We start from the raw sequence: 20,204 nt of genomic DNA, 5'->3' as shown, positions 1-20,204 counted from the left end.
TCAAAATGAAGACAAGAGACGAGAAAGGAAATTTAATTTAATGCATTCGAAAAGTCACGAAAGGTAAGAGAAAAATACGAAACAAATACGACCCAGAAAATGTTTGTTCTCATGTATCAGCGAAGTAAAAGGTTAAAATAAATTGAAGTATGATTTCACTGCAACCAAAACTTCTATGCAAAAGGCCAAGAGCTGGCACCGTTAATTCATCAAAGCAAAAGGACACGCAAGGAGAGGAGAGAGAGAGAGAGAGAGAGAGAGAGAGAGAGAGAGAGAGAGAGAGAGAAGGTATCGGTCAAAAAATGAAAATGGTTTACTATATGACACCGTACGATCGATGGTTCGCAGTTCTCTGATTGATGGGCATTTGCCTAAGTGCTTCTGACGGGTTTAGATGAAGCTTAAAGAATCGTTTCGCTCGAGTATGAGTTTTATTCGTTCGCAGCTGCACGGACAGGCACGCATACACACACACACGCACACACAACACACCACAATAAAATTTGTTGTTCTTTTACCACAATTTACAGCGGATTCTTCTGAGTCTAACTTGTAAAGGATATGGATTACACAAGAGTAATAAAAACACACTGATACTTGTATAAGCATGTATTATATTACGTATACACACATATATACATATATATATATATATATATATATATATATATATATATATATATATATATATATATATATACATGCATACATATAAATACAACTGTTTTCACTTATAATCGTGTTTTTAAAGAAGTATACATACCCTTAAATACGTGTGGACTTACGAGAGACAGAAACATACCTACTGTAAACGTCAGTGATTCATGTCCCTTTGGTCGTTAACTATAACGAAATATTACTCAAATGGAAATCATGAACGCTGTAACACTAGATATATCTTGACTAATTAGCCAGCATAGAGAATGGAATTTAGTTATCAGGACGATACCAAAAAAGGAATTACAAGTAAATGTCCTATGTTCAATACCTATCTCCAAAAGGATATATAGGGAATGGGTCAAATCTGTTCGAAGTCACACGGACAAAAACAAAAACTTTTAGGCAATTCCATATTTTCTTCAGAAAACAACAAAAATATATATGCCGAAAACGTCCAAGGTTTGCTCCAGCATTGAATAATGTAAAACAAGCCCGCTGGAACATATATATCGAGGTCTACGGAATAGCCTAAACCATATAAAACCTTCCTTTCTCCCGTAAGCCAGTTGTTGGTTACTGGACCAAAAATATGGTACCTTGGGTAAATATTAATTGAATTTTCTTACCTATATTACTTGGATATTTTTTCTTTTTGTGAAGTGACTTTTCTTATCCGTATAAATCTTCACTTGTTGAGAGCTCTATTTCTAAAACGACGTTTTTCCCCTTTTTAATGAATTATACGCAGATATACGCAAATATATGTAGGTATGCATACATTCATACATACATTTATCATATATATATATATATATATATATATATATATATATATATATATATATATATATATATATATATATATATATATATATATATATATATATATATATATATATATATATATATATACAGTTCCTTTAATGACACTAACTCGTAGCATTTGTAAGACTTGCCACTTTCAACAAGTATTCGGAAATCAGGTTTGTGAGAATATATCCTTTTATGCCATGAGTGCGACCTACTGAATTAGACGAGCTACCAGGAACATAATTTAATTTTTGGTAACACTGAGACAATGGGTTTTATCGGAATTTCCGACGTAGGTCCACCTGGCTGGGGAATAAAACTTGTGCTGTCTTGACGATGAAACAAACGTCAGGAGTGGTATAGGATGGATCAGTGTTCAGAGACGGTTTAGTCTTGTGGTAAGAATGTAAAATGATACGCTCGTATAGCACGCAAATCTTGGTAGGGTGGAAGAGACTGAGTCCTGGAAAGGGACAGTTGGATGGTGTTAAAAAGGTACCGGAAAGAAGAACCCTCAACAATTAAGAAGATTGTGTATGCGATGAGAGTTGAATTGTGTAATGTGTGTCGAGGTGTCCGGCACACTACTGATTACCCTTCTATGTAGGTGAATGACGCAGCTAGTGTTAAAAGAGGATTTTCATATAGTTATAGCCATGACTCGGCAGTTTCAAGTATGAATGTGGCAGTGATATAGATATAACATAATATAGGCCGCATAGAATACACACACACACACACGCACGCACACACACACACACACACACATATATAATACATATATATATATATATATATATATATATATATATATATATATATATATATATATATATATATATATATATATATATATATATATATATATATATATATATATATATATATATATATATACATTTTTTATTTTCCTCATACATCCAAGCACACGTGCAACTGGAAGACACCCAGACGCGCTTCCCTCCCATCCCAAAATTCACTCGCTTGATCTCCAATATTTCAATAATGGAGCAGCAAGGAGAACGACTACCACATCGGAACAGGGAGCTGCTATAGCATAACTCGGGACTTATCTGCGAGAGCGGGAGGAGGATGCTTTATCATAATGGAATCAGCGTCTTACTTATGCTATGGCTGCAAATAGTCTCCCTTACTTCCCAATCGTCTTTAATGATCCAAATCAACGAAGCGATTTTCCTCCAAATTGCATTTTCACACAGTTACTGTTCCTTGACAGGGAAGAGAAGGGCTTCGAGTTCCTTAATTCCCTATCGCTAATGACGTCATTATGCAGGCGGCGATTGGACTATTCTCCTAAAACTCTCTGATTACACTCGAGGTCCAACGATTCTCTTTAACCTTTGGTATTCAAATGAGCATTTAGTTGCCTGACCCTCTTCTTCTTTTTCTTCTTTTTATAGACTTTCTTTTTCTGATCTTCCCCTCTCTTTTCCTCTCCTCTTTTCATTTACCTCGCTTGCTATCTTCCTCCCTCCCTCCGTTCTCCCTTCTCCTTTCTTCTTCTACTACTACTACTACTACTACTATTACTACTACTACTACTACTACAACTACTGCTACTTCTCCTCCTCCTCCCTTCCCCCAAGGCTTTAACTTCAAACCCACTCCTCCTTTTTTTTCTATTCGACTTTTCTCGAACCTCCCGCGAGTACTTGCAGAGGACAGGGATGGCATCCATAAACTGGTGAGCAAAACAATATTTCTTCCCTCAAAAATGTAAACATAAATGGAAAATAATCTCTCGAAGCGCTTCCAGCATACCAATATGGTGGATCAAAAGTGCTCGCAAAAAGCAGGAAAAAGGCGGCAAAATGCAATCTTGCTACCGCTTGCATGTAAATGACCTTTAAAGACAGATGTGAGCATTAGTGAGAGAGAGAGAGAGAGAGAGAGAGAGAGAGAGAGAGAGAGAGAGAGAGAGAGTTTTTGGTATCAATGAATCTGATTAAAATGGCAGCCTATTAGGGAAGTATGTCCAAAATTTGCATGATTGTAAATGGTGTGCATTGAAAATATTTGCAAGGGTTTCATACTGTGCATTTCAAAATATGCACATGCGAAAGTAATAACACAATCACATACACTCACATACATATATATATAACAACAGTATCGCAAACTAAAGTCTAAGAACTTCAAGCTGTTTCTTTAAATTTCATTTCAAATGAAAGCAGGTTCATCTATGTATTCAGCTCCATCAAAACTCGATCTTACCCATCCAGATATTCTCGTGTTTGAGTATTCTCGGGAACGGTCTCTGTCAGTTTATAACGGACTGCCTCTGTTTATCAAGCCATCAAGGCAACCCTTTTTAGCACAGGAACTGACATTCCTGCTCCATTTATTAGCTAGTATATCCTTTGAGTTTTCATCCTTTTTCCTACGATACATTTAATGAGGAGAGTTATTAATAAATTCAAGTGAGTTAACTTTTTTTTTTTACCATGAAATTTTCAGCCTTTCACCCAAAATATCTATGACTCTGTTGTAAGTTTGCAATTACCATAAGTGCTCAACAAGTTATAGGAAAGAAGCTGCCCATTAAAATGATAAAAAGAAAAAACGTGTTGTATCCATAGGTGGGCTCTCCTCGTAATGTAATTAACCACAGCTGTTACACATTATTTTTATCAAATGTTCAGTCCTATAACATAAGGGACACGCCAAATACTTTTAAAACGTCACTGCATTATATTTAGGAATAGGTACATAATTGCTACACAAATTTTGAAGAGATTAAAACAATATTAAAAAAGAAGGCATGCATTTGCAAGACAACAAAATCATTTTAGATAAAAGTTGACGATCAAAAATATTCTCAAGTGCAAAAATATAGTTTTATACACACACCAGGGAAGACTGGTATATGTCACTATGACAACTAAGCGCCTGATAATACAAAAAATCAATTAAGGGAAATAAGCTAACTGTTAAAAAAACTTAGGATTACTTATATATTACCAATGCTAGCAATATTACAGCAATCTTATAACGAATTAGATACTATTAAAAAAGTATCTATTGTCATGTGCAACCCAGCAAATTTTCCACACTAACCCAAAACATAAAATACAGTAATAACGTAAGTATTCCATGCCAGGTATTCTTATTTTTTAAATATTTTTTCTGTCCCAAGACGCTTCCGATCATGCCTTTCAATCCTTTCTGCTTAATCCACCAAGGTTGAAAAATACAGAAAATTTCTTTCCAGTAACACAACCAAGCACTGAGAACTCAAAAATTGGACCTAAACTTTCATATTTGCCAGATTTTTCTAAACATCCTTTGTTCTAATTTCTGGAAGATGCTGATGCTTACTATGCAAAAAACTCAGCCATTGTTGAAAACCACATAAAAGAAATGCAATGATCAACAATAAGACCATTATAACAACCTACTTATCGCAGAATGGATACGCCAACACAAAGACAGCTTTCTTTCCTTTTATCATGTTAGGAAACAGAAACATTAATCTCATACGAAGGTAGAGTAAAGGAAAATATGAATGGCAAATGCATGTCAGCGATAGAAAAAAAAGTAAAAATACTGAATCGTATTTTCTTCAGAAACTCATATTTGTCAACCCAAAAGGACAGCAAAGTTGAAAAAGAAAAAGATTTTAGGGGACTAAAACCTCAGTCGGAAAGGCTACGAAACCATTTACAACAAAAACTGCGGGTAATATTTCTAGCTAAAGGAAACCCACCATTCAACCTTTTACATGAGAAATGAGAAAAAGGACAACGTTGGCCCCGTACTCCTAAAACAACGAACAGTTCAGATTATAAACAACTGCCGTACGATTCTTTCATTACTCAAGTTTTTCTGAGACCTGATTCAGTCTCTCTCTCCTCTAGCGTAGTTTAACTACAAATGTACGTACATAAAATTGCACACTCTTATGATCTCCTCTTAGATTTTGTCCAAAGTGATAAGATTACGTACAGTGCATATTCATTCATAGGATTCAATATATATCGTGGAATATTATATTATGCGTGTTTGTAGGAGAAACGGACACACCATTCATGTATATATCAATATTACACCATTTACATACATGCATTAAAACAAAAAAGGCGTAATAAAGATGTGAAACCAAAACACTATAAGCTATGTATTATAAATTAATAAATAGACACTCTAGCCGCCTATCGCAAAAGTCTGACAAGTGTATGTTAATTCCTTATCCTTTCGGAGGTATGACCCAAAATTTTTGCTCAGTGGAAAAATCAAGCAGAAATCATAAGAATCCGAGAAAAATTCCAAGGTATGGTCGACTTTATAAAAATCTTACATCCAAAAACTTGTATGAAGGTTTAAAATCTTACATCCAAAAACTTGTATGAAGGTTTAAGGCAATAACAGTACAGTAGTTTAATGAAATTAAATCTATCAACAACAAGCGCACTCAAAATGATAGCAGCAAAATAACTAAAAAGCTAAAGACTCGCATTGTATTTCTTTACAATTTATTTCGTAAAACCAATTAACTAGAAAGTTGTCTTGTTTACAAAAATACAATGAAAATATATATACACTATGTGAATATATATGTATATGTATATGTATATATATATATATATATATATATATATATATATATATATATATATATATATATATATATATATATATATATATATATCCACAAGCACAAGAAATTGAAATAATGATCATCAACCCTGACCTTTTCGGTTTTATTTCCAGGCTATTTTCAGTGGGCTACTATTTATCTGTTCTCTGAAAACGGCTTAGAAATAAAGGCAAAACCGGTCATGACTTACACGCTGTCTCTCATTTTTCTGAGGTAAAATATGGCTTATAAATCACGTGATAATATATATAGTTATATATATATATATATATATATATATATATATATATATATATATATATATAATAATTTAATATGAATAATTTAATGAAAATGTTGTTTTATATATATAAACATATATAAATATCTGTATATATTTATATGTGTTTATATATTACATAAAACATTTTATTAAATCATTCATAAAAATAATTTTCACTGTTCCTCCCGCGGAACGAGAAAATAAAATTTACACAAATCACAATAATTTACCTAGACGTCAGCAGTGACCTGAAATGGCGAACTGTCTCCTTACAAAGAGAATATTTAATCAGCTATCATATTGATAAACGTTTCCAGTGGCAAATATCACTTTCAAATACTTTCCTTACAAGACAATATTCGTTTTGAAAAATGTTTTAGAATCTAGCCATTAACTAAAAAAACACAATTCTCTGTATATTTTCTAGCACTAATATTGCTTCTTAAACGATAGAGTTTTGCACCATCATAAAAAAAATATTTTTTATTACATATTTTTATGTATGTATGTATGTATGTATGTATGTATGTATGTATGTATGTATGTATGTATGTATGTATGTATGTATGTATGTATATACAGGGTTTCCATCAAGTCTCTTTACAATTTAAAAAAATATATTACAAAATCCATTGATGAGAAATTTTAATCAGGTTTGTTTAATGTACTAAGCAGTTATTCAAGTTTTTAATCACATTGTATTTGTGTATTTCAGGCGCCTTGTTGATGAAAGAGGTACTGTTAAATGAATCCCTAAAAAATGGCTACTCCTCAAGAAAAGGCACAAAGTGTGTCATGGTTTACTGAAATAAAATCGGATTTGCAGACTCAGCAAAACTACAAAACTAAGTATGGAAGAGATCCACCGCCACGTCCGTCAATTTGTGCATGTCACAAGAAACTTTTGGAGACAGGGACAGTGTTGGATAAAAAGGAGGAGTGGACGACCAACAACATCTGAGGAAAACATCGATCGTGCAAGACAAGCCTTTGATCGTTCTCCTACAAAGTCCATCCACACTGCTGCCAGACACTTACAGCCACCACGTTCAACATTGCACAAAGTTCTACACAAGACGGGACATCACCGATCTCAAGCAAAAGATCACTGATATCACTGGCACCATTGATGAGGCTATGCTATAGCGAACATGGCAAGAAATCGAGTGCCGTCTTGATGTGCTTCGGGCAACTAATGGTGTCAATATAGAGGTTTATTAAATGAGGCAAAAATCTCAATATCGACTCCTCAGTTTGTAATAATTTACACAAATTTGCCTGTTCATTTGCTTTTGTAACATTTTTTTAAATTGTAAAGACACTTTATGGACACCTATATATATATATATATATATATATATATATATATATATATATATATATATATATATATATATATATATATACATATATATATATATACATATATATATTGTATATATTATATATGTATATATACATATATATATAATGTGTACATATATAATATATATACATATTATATATGCTATATAGGTTATATATCTATCTATCTACTTATCTATATATATATACATATATATATATATATATATATATATATATATATATATATATATATATATTATATATATATATATATATTATACATGTCACTGGTCATTTCACTTACCTTTCTTCTTCAGTATTCTTGGAATGAAGCTGAAGATGCATGACTAGCAAAATATGACTTCCACTGTAAAGAAAACAGAAATACAAAATATGATAGTATCAAAATTCTTCACAGTGCAGTGTCGCCAAAGTAGATGTATTTATGCTGATTATTCAATTTAAAGGAGATTGTTGTCTTGATAATTAACTTTAAATATATAGGAAGCAAGTGTATATATTCTGCAGCTTAACAGAATTAACAAATATAATGATTTAGTATAACCCACAAATAAATATATTGTAAACTCTGAAAAGTAAACACCGATTTAGATTCGATACTGAAATAACCTCATCACTTTCATTTTATGAATAAAAAGCTTAATTATACACCAGTAAAACACTTTTTCTATCATCAAATGACGAATTACAGACGCCATACTTTTATGTTAGATAATAGACTTTAATCATTATTTCAGTCCATAACCAAGTAATTAACACCTGTAAAATTTGAAACACCAAGTCACATAATGCACTCATCAAAAGTTTTATTTACAGCGCAATTATGATATAGTATTGTAAGCTAATTAACCGTTAATTAATCACTTCCGCTACGTCTGATCATCTCTGTTACAGGACTGACGCAGATTAGACTTTAAACACATTTGACGTCGAGTCCGACTACGTGAATTATCTTTCATCTGGCTGTCTGACAGAAACATCTCACAGGTGTGGCTGATAATAGCGTATTGTCATAATATGGGTTTGGGAACCACTGTTATCAATTCTTGTTGCTTAAAAAATTAGTACTTACTGAAACATGAAACAGAGAGCTTGTTCTCGTAATTGATGGAGCCAATCACTTATTTTTAATCATATCAGACATCCTTTTACAAAGCAACTGCGATTGGTATTGGTTAGAACATATTCCACAAACATCCAAATTAGATTAAGAAATATAAAAAGACAAATATAAGACTAGAAAGTAAGCTAACCACTGATCACTCCATAATAATGTCTCCAAAGCTGCAACATCCATGCCTAAAACACTACAATTTGTTTATTACATTTTCATAAATTAATTGGCTTTATAGAACTGTTGTTAACTAATAGACCACTTGACACTGAATGCCATTACACTGACATCCACTCATTTAATTATTTTGCTTCCAATATTTCCATAAATCAAATATGGAAAAATTTAAACTGCGTCAACAACTGGAACGTTTACGCAATAAACGGACCCTGCTTCCATCCTTTCTTTGTTTCTCTTCTTTTTCAGCTTTTTTCTGGCATCAACTAGAAAAGAATATTAGATTGCCCGCCCCCACAAGCCTTTGCAATTAAGAAAAAAGAAATGTCATAACCTTCTACATATAATTTCTTAAATGCACCATTGTCTCTGAATATGAAATCCCAGGCAAAAACAGCTGTTTTCATGTTGAATAATTTTCCCATTTGTAGGAAATTAATTTTTTTGAGGTTTTTCAGTAATTTTAAGTTTCACATCTAAAAATAATTTGCCAAGTTTCACGGTAAGCAATCACAGAGGGAAACTTTAGTTTGTTCACCAACCAATAAATGGCGCTGCTGTCTTTTGTTTTGTTTTTTACAGTTTAACTACTTCCTCTTCTCCTTGGCTCTCCTCAAGGAAAATTGTAATCAAGAACAAGGAGGAAAAGGTAGTCAGTCAGGGTCAGGAATCAATCCCGGTTTTATGCAATTTGCTACTGGATTTTGCCCGGCAACCAGTAACCTGCCTTCATTTCTTCACTCAAGACTCAGATCCAGCATGGATTAAACTAGATATTACCATTACCAAGCACCTTTCATTACTAGCCACTCTCCAGGACTACTGACATGAGCGTATCTACTCTCCTCCTTGGTCACCAGTACTTCGTTTGATTCCTACAGCTATCCCATGGTACCTATCATACAAGAATTGAAGACCATTCTGGTGAAGCCAGAATCCAAGGACATGACCTCTCCTGGTCCTGTAAGTTCCCAGTGATTGTTACACTACTAGAAACTTTGGCAAAAATCGTAATAAATTTTTCTCCTTCAGAGTTTTTTGGCTAGACTAGTTATGTTTTGTTTATTCTTTGAAAATTGATGGTAGTGGCCTATAGGTTATTCTGTGTTACTTTTACAGATTTTGTAGATTATTTTCGGGAACATGCTGGATGTGAGCTTCATTTTTTGGCTGGTGAATAAAATCCTAGGTTGTATTTTGTGTCTGTCTTATTCCAAGTTGTTTATCTAGCAATGTCTGAAATTTCCTGAGAAACCAATTTTCATTCCATATGCGAAAGTAAATTGGTAACAAGACTTCACTTCAACCAACAGGTTACATAAAGACAGATTATCGAATTGTTTTATTACCACTAACAAGCGAAATTTAGTGGCAGTTTTGGGCCTCACACACACACACAAAAGTATATACATACATACATACATACATGAATTCATATATATATATATATATATATATATATATATACACACATATATATACATATATATATATATATATACTGTATATATATACATATATATATATATATATATATATATATATATATATATATATATATATATATATATATATATATACACACACACATATATATAAACATATATACAGTATATATATATATATATATATATATATATATATATACAGTATATATAATATAATTATATATATATATATATATATATATATATATATATACAGTATATATATATATATATATATATATATATATATATACAGTATATATATATATATATATATATATATATATATATATATATATATATATATATATATATATATATATACAGTATATATATATATATATATATATATATATATATATATATATATATATATATATATATAATCTAATAAAAGGAGCCCATAAAAATGCCAAAATGTAGAAAGTTAATGCTATATATTTCAGAGGACAACTGTCTCCCTCTACAGGCAGATAATGAATTAAATGAGTTACAGGAAAGCAGTTTTTATACTAAGAGATCCCAGAGGTCAGCCATCACGTCACTCCAGTTGACAATTCCTCCTTAATCACTGGCTAGAGGAAGATTTTATCTATAAAATCCGAGTCCCAAGCTCCTTTTGAGAGGTTCATCATGTTTGTTTAAATCAATGCTGATTCTACCATCTGGCCTTTGAACCGACAATTGCTGCTATAAATTATATGTGACAAGTTCCAGTTTATTCTGTGATTATGGTTATTAAATAGAGCATCTTCGGGAGAGGATTTACCTGTAAACCACTGCAGGGATTGGTCAGAGTCACAAGGGATTTCATATACCCTTCAATTAGATTGGAGTTAGATGCCAAAAGCAACAGATTTGGCTAAGGTATTTTGCTTTTACCTACCTAAATACCTTAGTCATATCCCTGTTTAACATCCCAAAAGCCAGTCCACAAAGAAAAAGGAGTATACAAAATCCTTTGCCTTAACTGTGACCAATCCTGCATCGGTTTTACAAACAAATCACTCTCCCAGAGATTAATATAACATAAACATTCAGTAACGTATGGCCAACAGAACTCAGCTATTTTTAACCACACAAATAACCATAATCACAGAATAAGCTAGAATTTGTCACGTATAACCTACAGTAGCAATTGTTGGTTCAGAAGCCTGATGGTAGAATCAGCATTGATTAAACAATGAAATACGATGAACTTCTCAAAAGGAGCTTGGGACTCCCTTCAGCCAGCGATTAAGAAGATTAAGGAGAAATTGTCAACTAGAGTGATGTAACAGCTTACCTCTGGATCTCTTGGTATAAATACTGCTTTTCTGTAACTCTCATTTCATTCATTACCTGCCTGTAGAGGGAGACAGTTGTTCTCTGAAATATATAGCATTAACTTTCTACATTTTGGCATTTTTATGGCTTTTATTAGATGGAATTTGTTTCAACAGAAAATATTTCACAGTCGTGTGTGTGTGTGTGTGTGTGTATGTATGTATGCATATGTATATATATATATATATATATATATATATATATATATATATATATATATATACATATATATATATATATATATATATATATATATATATATATATATATATATATATATATATATTATACACATACACATTTGACTAGGGAAACTGTTTATACATTCTGAAAGAAAACACACACATACATACACATTTGGCTAGGGGAACTGTGCATTCTGAAAAAGCGCGCACGCATACATACACATCTGACTAGGGGAACTGTAAATTCTGAAAGAGAATCTAAGTGAAGCGACATACCAGAGATGGAGAGTCTATTTTTGACTTTAGTTTCATAAAGAGGAAGTCCTAAAAGCGAGAAAATTATTTCCCCCTACTGGTGATAAATGGACCAAAAGAGCAGCAGAAAAAACTTCTGCATGAATATGAATGAGCCAAGCAATTATTTATGTTTTAATGAAAACGGTGTAAAGTTCCACTCTTCGGCTCTCGCGGGCTGATAAACAAGCTTCTGACAAATAACGCATATGCGTTAAAACAGTAAACATGAAAGTTTATCGCTCCAAAGTTTATCCAATGAAGCGCTGTACTGATAATGCAGCGTTTTAATTAATGTCTTCTATACAACCCACCAGACCGGAAACACATTTTGAATTCGCGATACCTCATAATGCTGAATGGAAATCATTCATTTCGTGTGCGGAATTTTGATTTTTCTTTTTAGTTCAAAGGAATGCGTTCTCAAAATGACGAGGCAAATTTCTAAATCCTTCATTCATTTTGCAGTCGTTCCGTTGCACCGCTTAAACACTTCCATACTGATTTTTTTGGAGGCTTTACGAGGAACCCGGCCACTTTCACCCTAGATAAAGAAAAATATGGGACTACACACACACACACACATGTATATATATATATATATATATATATATATATATATATATATATATATATATATATATATATATATTTATATATATATATATATACATATATATACATATGTATATATACTGAATATATATGAATATATGTATATATGTGTCCAATATATATATATATATATATATATATATATATATATATATATACATATATACAGAATACAATATCATATTAAGAATATATTTCGATGGGGAAATTATCACCGAAGGAGAATTTATAAGTATAAATGGACTTGATAGCTCAGTGGTTAGCGTCGACTGGATTCTTGGATGCGCGTCTGTGTCGGGATCGAGACTGGCAGTGCCTGTCCATTTATCACTTATAAATTCCCCTTCGGTGATAATTATCGGGGATATTCCGAGGTATGTGGATTTGATATTAAGCGATATTTGTAGCTTCATGATCGTATATAAATCACGGTGTGATAAAAATGTCATAAGATACATATACATATATATATATATATATATATATATATATATATATATATATATATATATATATATATATATAATTTATTTATAAGTATTAAGCAACAAATATCGTTTCATACCCAGTTCGATATACTTGGGATAACTTACACTCTAACTTACACCCACGGGGAGTCGTAATTAATAATTGCTTTCGTCACAAGGGGACTCAAAACCGCTGCCTGGTCTAAAAACAACTATTGACAGTGATCTTGGTCACTGTGCCATCAAGAGAGTCTTTAGTTGATATCAACTCTACTGTACATAATGCTTGTCGAATTCAGGTTCGTATATAGAAACTTTCAATCTTACCAATCAGCCATCATGGTGGAGGTTGGCTGATATAGCCTCTTAAGAACAAAGCCTGAATTTCGACAGACATATACAGAATTGCCAATAGGAACTTACCCCTCTTTTAAAGGTTCAATGGGCAAAGTCACTATACATAGTTGTTTCTGAACCAGGCAGTGATTCGAATACCAATGGTAACGAAGCGCTTTTCAATTATAATTCCCTTTGGGTGTAACTTATTCCGAGGTAGCGTGACTTGATATTAAATGATAATTGTTATTTAAAATTTCAGAACATTAAAATTTCGCTATATATGCGATACATACAGTATATTAATATATATATATATATATATATATATATATATATATATATATATATATATATATATATATATATATATATATATAATATATATATATATATATATATATATATAATATATATATATATATATATATATATATATATATTATATATATATATATATATATATGTATATATATAAATGGATGTGTGTGTGTGTGTTCCAGCATAACTCTGAAAATGCATTTAGTCATTTCAGCCAAACTTGGTATATATATGACTTATTATCTAGAAAAGAGTACTGTGCGGGTAACACATCACTAGTACCAAAGGGCACCAAAGGGGATGGGGATGGGAAGGGCTTCCCTGATGCTGGGCTGGTTCTGCCGCAGACTTAGTAACTACTCTACGAATTTATCATACCTCATTTCAGTATACATATGACTCCCTATCTGGAAAACTGGAAAAGAATACTGTGGTTTGGTGGGGGGGGAGGGGCAGTAAGACATCACTAGCACCAAAGGGGATGGGGGTGACGTAAAAATAGCCGAAAACAACAGATATTAGTTTTCGAGGTCGCTGAGATGAATGGTGATACTCCCGATGCTCTGTAAGTCCAAGTTCAGTCCCGGCAGGCAGGTGGGATGAGAAGGGGTGACATATAAAATGTCAAAAATGCTGGGCAATGTAATTGAAGCAACTACTGTCTTAACGAGAGAGAGAGAGAGAGAGAGAGAGAGAGAGAGAGAGAGAGAGAGAGAGAGAGAGCTATCGGGTTGTCATTCAGAGATTTCTCGGCAGTGCCAGGTTGGTCACTAGTTGGGGCAAGTACACTTTAGTTTTACTAGACCATTTAGTTGATTAACAGCTCTCCTAAGGCTAACCCAAAGGATTAGACTTATTTTACGTGGCTAAGAACCAATTTACCAGCAACGGGACCTGGCACAGCTTATTGTGGAATCCGAACCACATTATAGCAAGAAACGAATTTCTATCACCAGAAATAAATTTAATTCTTCATTAGCCGGCCGGAGACTCGTACTGGCCTGGCGAGTGCTAGCCGACAACTCTACTCACTCGTCCAACAAATAGTTGGTCAGCTAGTAATATATATATATATATATATATATATATATATATATATATATATATACATACACAACGTATATATCACTGATGAATAAATATATATCAATATCATTGGCAATAAAATTGAATAAATAATAACACTGAATAAAGCTCATAAGAAAAATAATTATTCACCCTAAGTAATCAACCATTATCATCGTTGCATAACCATCAAAATTACGGCAAATGGTATCCTATGCGATTTTACAACAAAATCATAAACATGATCAAGAGCGGTAATGAGAACTTGACTACAAATTACAATTATTGTTTACATTTCTTAGTAACCATTGTAAAGCTAGCTTACCCACTATTAGCAACCATTGTAAAGCTAGCTTAACAATTCTTAATAACCACTCTAAAGCTAGCTCGACAATTCTTAACAACCATTGTAAAGCTAGCTTAATAATTCTTATCAGCCATTATAAGGCTAGCTTAACAATTCTTAGCAACCACTGTAAAGCTAGCTTAACAATTCTTAGCAATCACTGTAAAGCTAGCTTAACAATTCTTAGCAACCACTGTAAAGCTAGCTCGACTATTCTTAGCACCCTTTGTAAAGCAACTTAATAATTCTTATCAGGCATTATAAAGCTAGCTTAACAATTCTTAGTAACCATTGTAAAGCTAGCTTAACAATTCTTAACAACCATTGTAAAGTTAGCTTAACAATTCATGGCAACCATAGTAAAGCTAACTTAACAATTCTTAGCAATCATTGTAAAGCTAGCTTAACAATTCTTAGCAACCACTGTAAAACTAGCTTAACAATTCTTAGCAACCTTTGTAAAACTAGCTCGACAATTCTTAGCAACCACTGTAAGGTAGCTTAACAAATCCTATCAACCATTATAAAGATACCTTGACAATTCTTAGCAACCATTGTAAAGATAGCTTATACGGTTTAAGAGACGAGCTTATATATCTTACTTCAGACGTACTTGTGCCTCCCTATTTTACTTTTGGAGTAAGTTATAACCATAAAAAGAGCAAAGGATACATTGATCTGAAGAATGAACATGACCAGTGTTAGGAAGTGTCATAGGTGACTGCACGACGAGCAAAGGGTAATTTACAAGATTAAAATAAACAGCATAATCATTTTTGTGTATATAAAATATATTAAAAAACAAAGCATGATGCACTGCTTTAATGATCAAGGTGCAAGTTAGTCATTAATTAACGAATACAAAGCCTCAATACGTTCGTCCCTAACGGGAAGGAATGAAGAAAGGTAAATATAGTATAATTTGTAAAAGCATATATATTGGCATTATCAAAAAAATTACAGCAACAATAAAATTTCAAATCAGGTGTCTGGCATGTCATCTGGCATTCATGACAGGATAAAAGACTGGGAAACGATAAAGGTTACTACAATACAACGGACAACGATATCAAGAATTGTGGTTTAGTAACTTGAGATTTTTCTTCTATAAGTTTCAGAAACATAAGAATCAGTTCGCAAAAACTATTAAAGCTTACAAAATACTGTACTGTATATCAGAGAAATCTGAACCCAAAATTTAGTCACAGGAAAAAAGGTACCATACAAATCCGCCCCCAACCCCGTATTAAATTTACATCTCAAAGGATATAAAATGTGGAAAGTATTTAAACAGTTCGATAAAAATTAATATTTACGCGAAAAATTCATCGGGGCCTAATTTCTGTCTGTAGGTACATGTTATAAATACACAACATTTTGCATACGAACACGTTATAATTACGTATACAGTTTAGAACATAAATGCACAATGTCTCTCTCTCCCTCTCTCTGCGCACACGCGCACTAAGACCCGAATAAATTGGACTTCCTGTTGTGTATGCACAAATCACAAGGTCCTTCCGCAGCGATATTCCATTCTATTTGGGAACAACAAGAAGCTACCGAGGTCATTTCTCTTCCGGCGAGAATTCCGACCAACAGAATCTTGTATTCGATATAAGGAGGCCATAGCATCTACATAAGCCGGCGTCTTAACCTTCTCGCCAAAACCAGGATAATTGGACAGGCTGATCTGAATGTGGCCCGTAACATAAATATCCCGGGTCCCGGAAAACGATGGCCTACAGCATTGCCTTACAAGACCACAAGCAAAGAAGAAGCCCTTCTTGCACGTACTGCACCCGAACACATACACGCTCAAAGATACACGAGTCGAGTTTATATTGGCTGTGGCTTCCAACCGGCATAATACCATTGGAATTCCAAGGAACGGCGATAGGCATCGCTACATATCGAGGATAGAGTGGAATTTCCCAGATTTGATAACTTCCCACAATAGCTGATCACTATGTAAAGGCTAGGCTGTTTTTATGCTCTTCTCTCTCTCTCTCTCTCTCTCTCTCTCTCTCTTTACATATTTTTGATGGGATCTGCTCTTTTTATTCCAAGTCGTTTGGTGGAATTTATTCGGGCGGTCTCATACGAAAACGAATGTTTTACATTCGTAAGTCGCCTCGCGAGTAAAACATGGCGTACATTCTTCAAACGGAAATTAAAGTTTAAGTAAAACTGCCATACCTAACCTATTGACGGTAAAATCATAACTTCCTTCCCATCAAGAAAAAACTACAATGTAACTATAGTGTGCCCTTCCAACTCGTTTAGACAAAAAAAAAAAAAAAAACTGTCGCAAGATCACTATGGTATATACATAAAGTAGCCTTACTTTCACAATTCTCCATTCCAGTGAGATATCTATGGTAATGTTCTCAAGAAAATCCTTTAAAGCCATGTTTCTGTGACGTTTTTGCCTACACCCAGAATTACAGTGTTTCTTTAATGGTGGAAAAGTGGGCTGGCTATAAAGACATATATCACTGATAAGATTTTACTCACTCTCCAGCTCTGAAATGGCTGCCAAAGGGCAATATAAAAAGGCCATCGATAAGCTAGGTTTTAGGGAGATTTAAAGTTATAAAAATATCAACGCTGCTATCAATAATGATAATATTATATCTCGTATCTACTAGTCATTATCTACCATATACACCTTTTTTGTAATAGCCAATATCACCTCTACACTTCCTAGAATTCGATAGTTAAACATAATTATGCATAAGCTGAAATAGATGTATATCCCATCAATAAGTTGTGGTTTCTTCATTTTTACTTCATTTCGATTCAAGACTTAGAAATGCTGGGTGTACCGGAAAGATGTGAGGATACGAAGAGGTTAAGAAGTAATTGTCGCTTTAACAAATACATTTTATATAGTAAAAAATAATGTATATGTATACATCTTTCATCGTCGAATATCCATACTATGTACTCGGCAGGCCCAAATGACCTAATGTAAACTATTAATTCCAAATGATATGATGTGTTTTTAATTGTTGTTAGGTTGAGCTGACTTTGCGACAGCAAGGTTTTTTTTTTTTCTGGCAGTCTAAAAATATGCCCTAAATATGAACACCACCTGGCAACTGCCATTCAGGCCAAGTATTTAAGTCATGTGACCTAATATGAACTATTCAAGCCAAGTAACTAATGGGATGTATTCTCGCTAAGTGACCTAATGTGAAGTATTTAAGCCATGTGAAAGCCACGTGACCTTAGGTGATGTGATCTGGCCAAGTGAACCAAGGTATTGTCACTCCAAGTGACCTACGGTAATGTATTCAAACTAGGTGCATCAGTGTGATATGCTATTGATACCCTGCGCTTTACATGAAATTCAACTGTTAACGTACCGCATTATTTTAGAACACATGAAACATTAATTTTTCTTAACTGCTATTCCTCATTATAGAGAATTGATAAACAGAAAAACTTCAATAACAAAATATTTTTTACACCTGCCAATCCCCTAAAAAGGACAAAATTTGTAATGAGTGTTTTTGAACTACAGAATTTATTCTGACTTTCATACCGATATGAATTCAATAAAGTATTCAGAATGAAAGAACAAACCATAAGGTAGTGTTCAAGAAATTCAATTTAAAAACTACATCTACTCGGTGGAAGATTCATTCGTTTTTAAATTATTATTGGCTTTCGAATTTATACAAGTGTTACGTATTTTTCACGTTAAGGTTGCCACCCCAGGCCCTGCCCGAAGGATGGCCAATGCGTATAGGTGATCTGCCAATGACCAGACCCAGTGTGTTGCTTAATGTGGCTGATCGGTAGACCAGCAACATGGAACTAAATAAAAAGTAATATCATACTAATAAAAGCTATCGCGATAGTAGTACTTTGTTAGACCTCTGGCACATTCGGGTCTCATTTCCTAATTACAAAGATTAGGTAACTTGAAGGTAAGGATTACAAGAGGAACTGGTAAATGAAACATCCATTATAAAGGGAACCTGAAACAGCGTAAAACAGATTTAAAACGTACGGCATACGTACGTCGCACCCAGTACGTTTATTTTTTTGCTAATTAGAAATGTTTAAACAAAGGAATTAGAAATGTTTAAACATAGGCATCGGCTGAGTTTAGTCTGAAAATTTTTCATAATTAAATCCATTGTTAGCAGCTTGATTTCTCGAAATTCACTCACCAAATGGGATATAACAGATTTCCTTACCTAAACAAATAACCTTTCATTTGCCCTAACTGAACAAATAACCTTACATTTACAAACATCACTCAACCAATAAAAACACTAGTCCTGATACATTCCACAATTCCCTCATAGTAATAATGTATAGGTATTATGATGGAAATAAAAATAAAGTTAACAACTCCATAGGAAGTCTCCCTACGTTCCTAAACAGAGAACGACATTTGCATATTCAACACCTCAACAACTCCTTTAATGTCGGTGACTCAAAATACATCCCGTCGACATTTCTCCAGAGATGCAGATGCTTAACATCACGGCTTCAAAGCAAAAATAAAATGCTGGTATTCGCTGGTACCCTAAAACCTTTTAACAAACCTTTCCCTATATATACATTCTTCACACATTGGGATATCTAAATATCAATGGCATTTAGGTCCTGCAACAGAGAATATGGAAAAATAAAGGATTAAAACGCGCCAAAAACACCACTGAAATGTAAACTACATAAGCCGTCTTATCTCACGCCATTCTATCAATACAAGGTTCCATCCCCCGTTTTCATT

General features: G+C 33.2%; 1 long non-coding RNA gene across 1 annotated transcript in view; it reads right to left on the bottom strand.

Annotated features, from left to right (window-relative positions):
* LOC136834405 (uncharacterized) overlaps positions 1-20,204 on the bottom strand; it is a 533,585-nt gene that overhangs the window by 455,795 nt on the left and 57,586 nt on the right. The window contains exon 2 of the long non-coding RNA XR_010851786.1: positions 8,002-8,064. This is a non-coding gene — a long non-coding RNA (uncharacterized lncRNA). The remainder of the gene's footprint in view (positions 1-8,001; positions 8,065-20,204) is intronic.

This window comes from Macrobrachium rosenbergii, chromosome 53 (genome assembly GCF_040412425.1).
Source record: "Macrobrachium rosenbergii isolate ZJJX-2024 chromosome 53, ASM4041242v1, whole genome shotgun sequence".
Lineage (NCBI taxonomy): Eukaryota > Metazoa > Arthropoda > Malacostraca > Decapoda > Palaemonidae > Macrobrachium > Macrobrachium rosenbergii.
The sequence above is the reverse complement of the archived record's forward strand: the minus strand, read 5'-3'. Positions and strand labels throughout refer to the sequence as shown.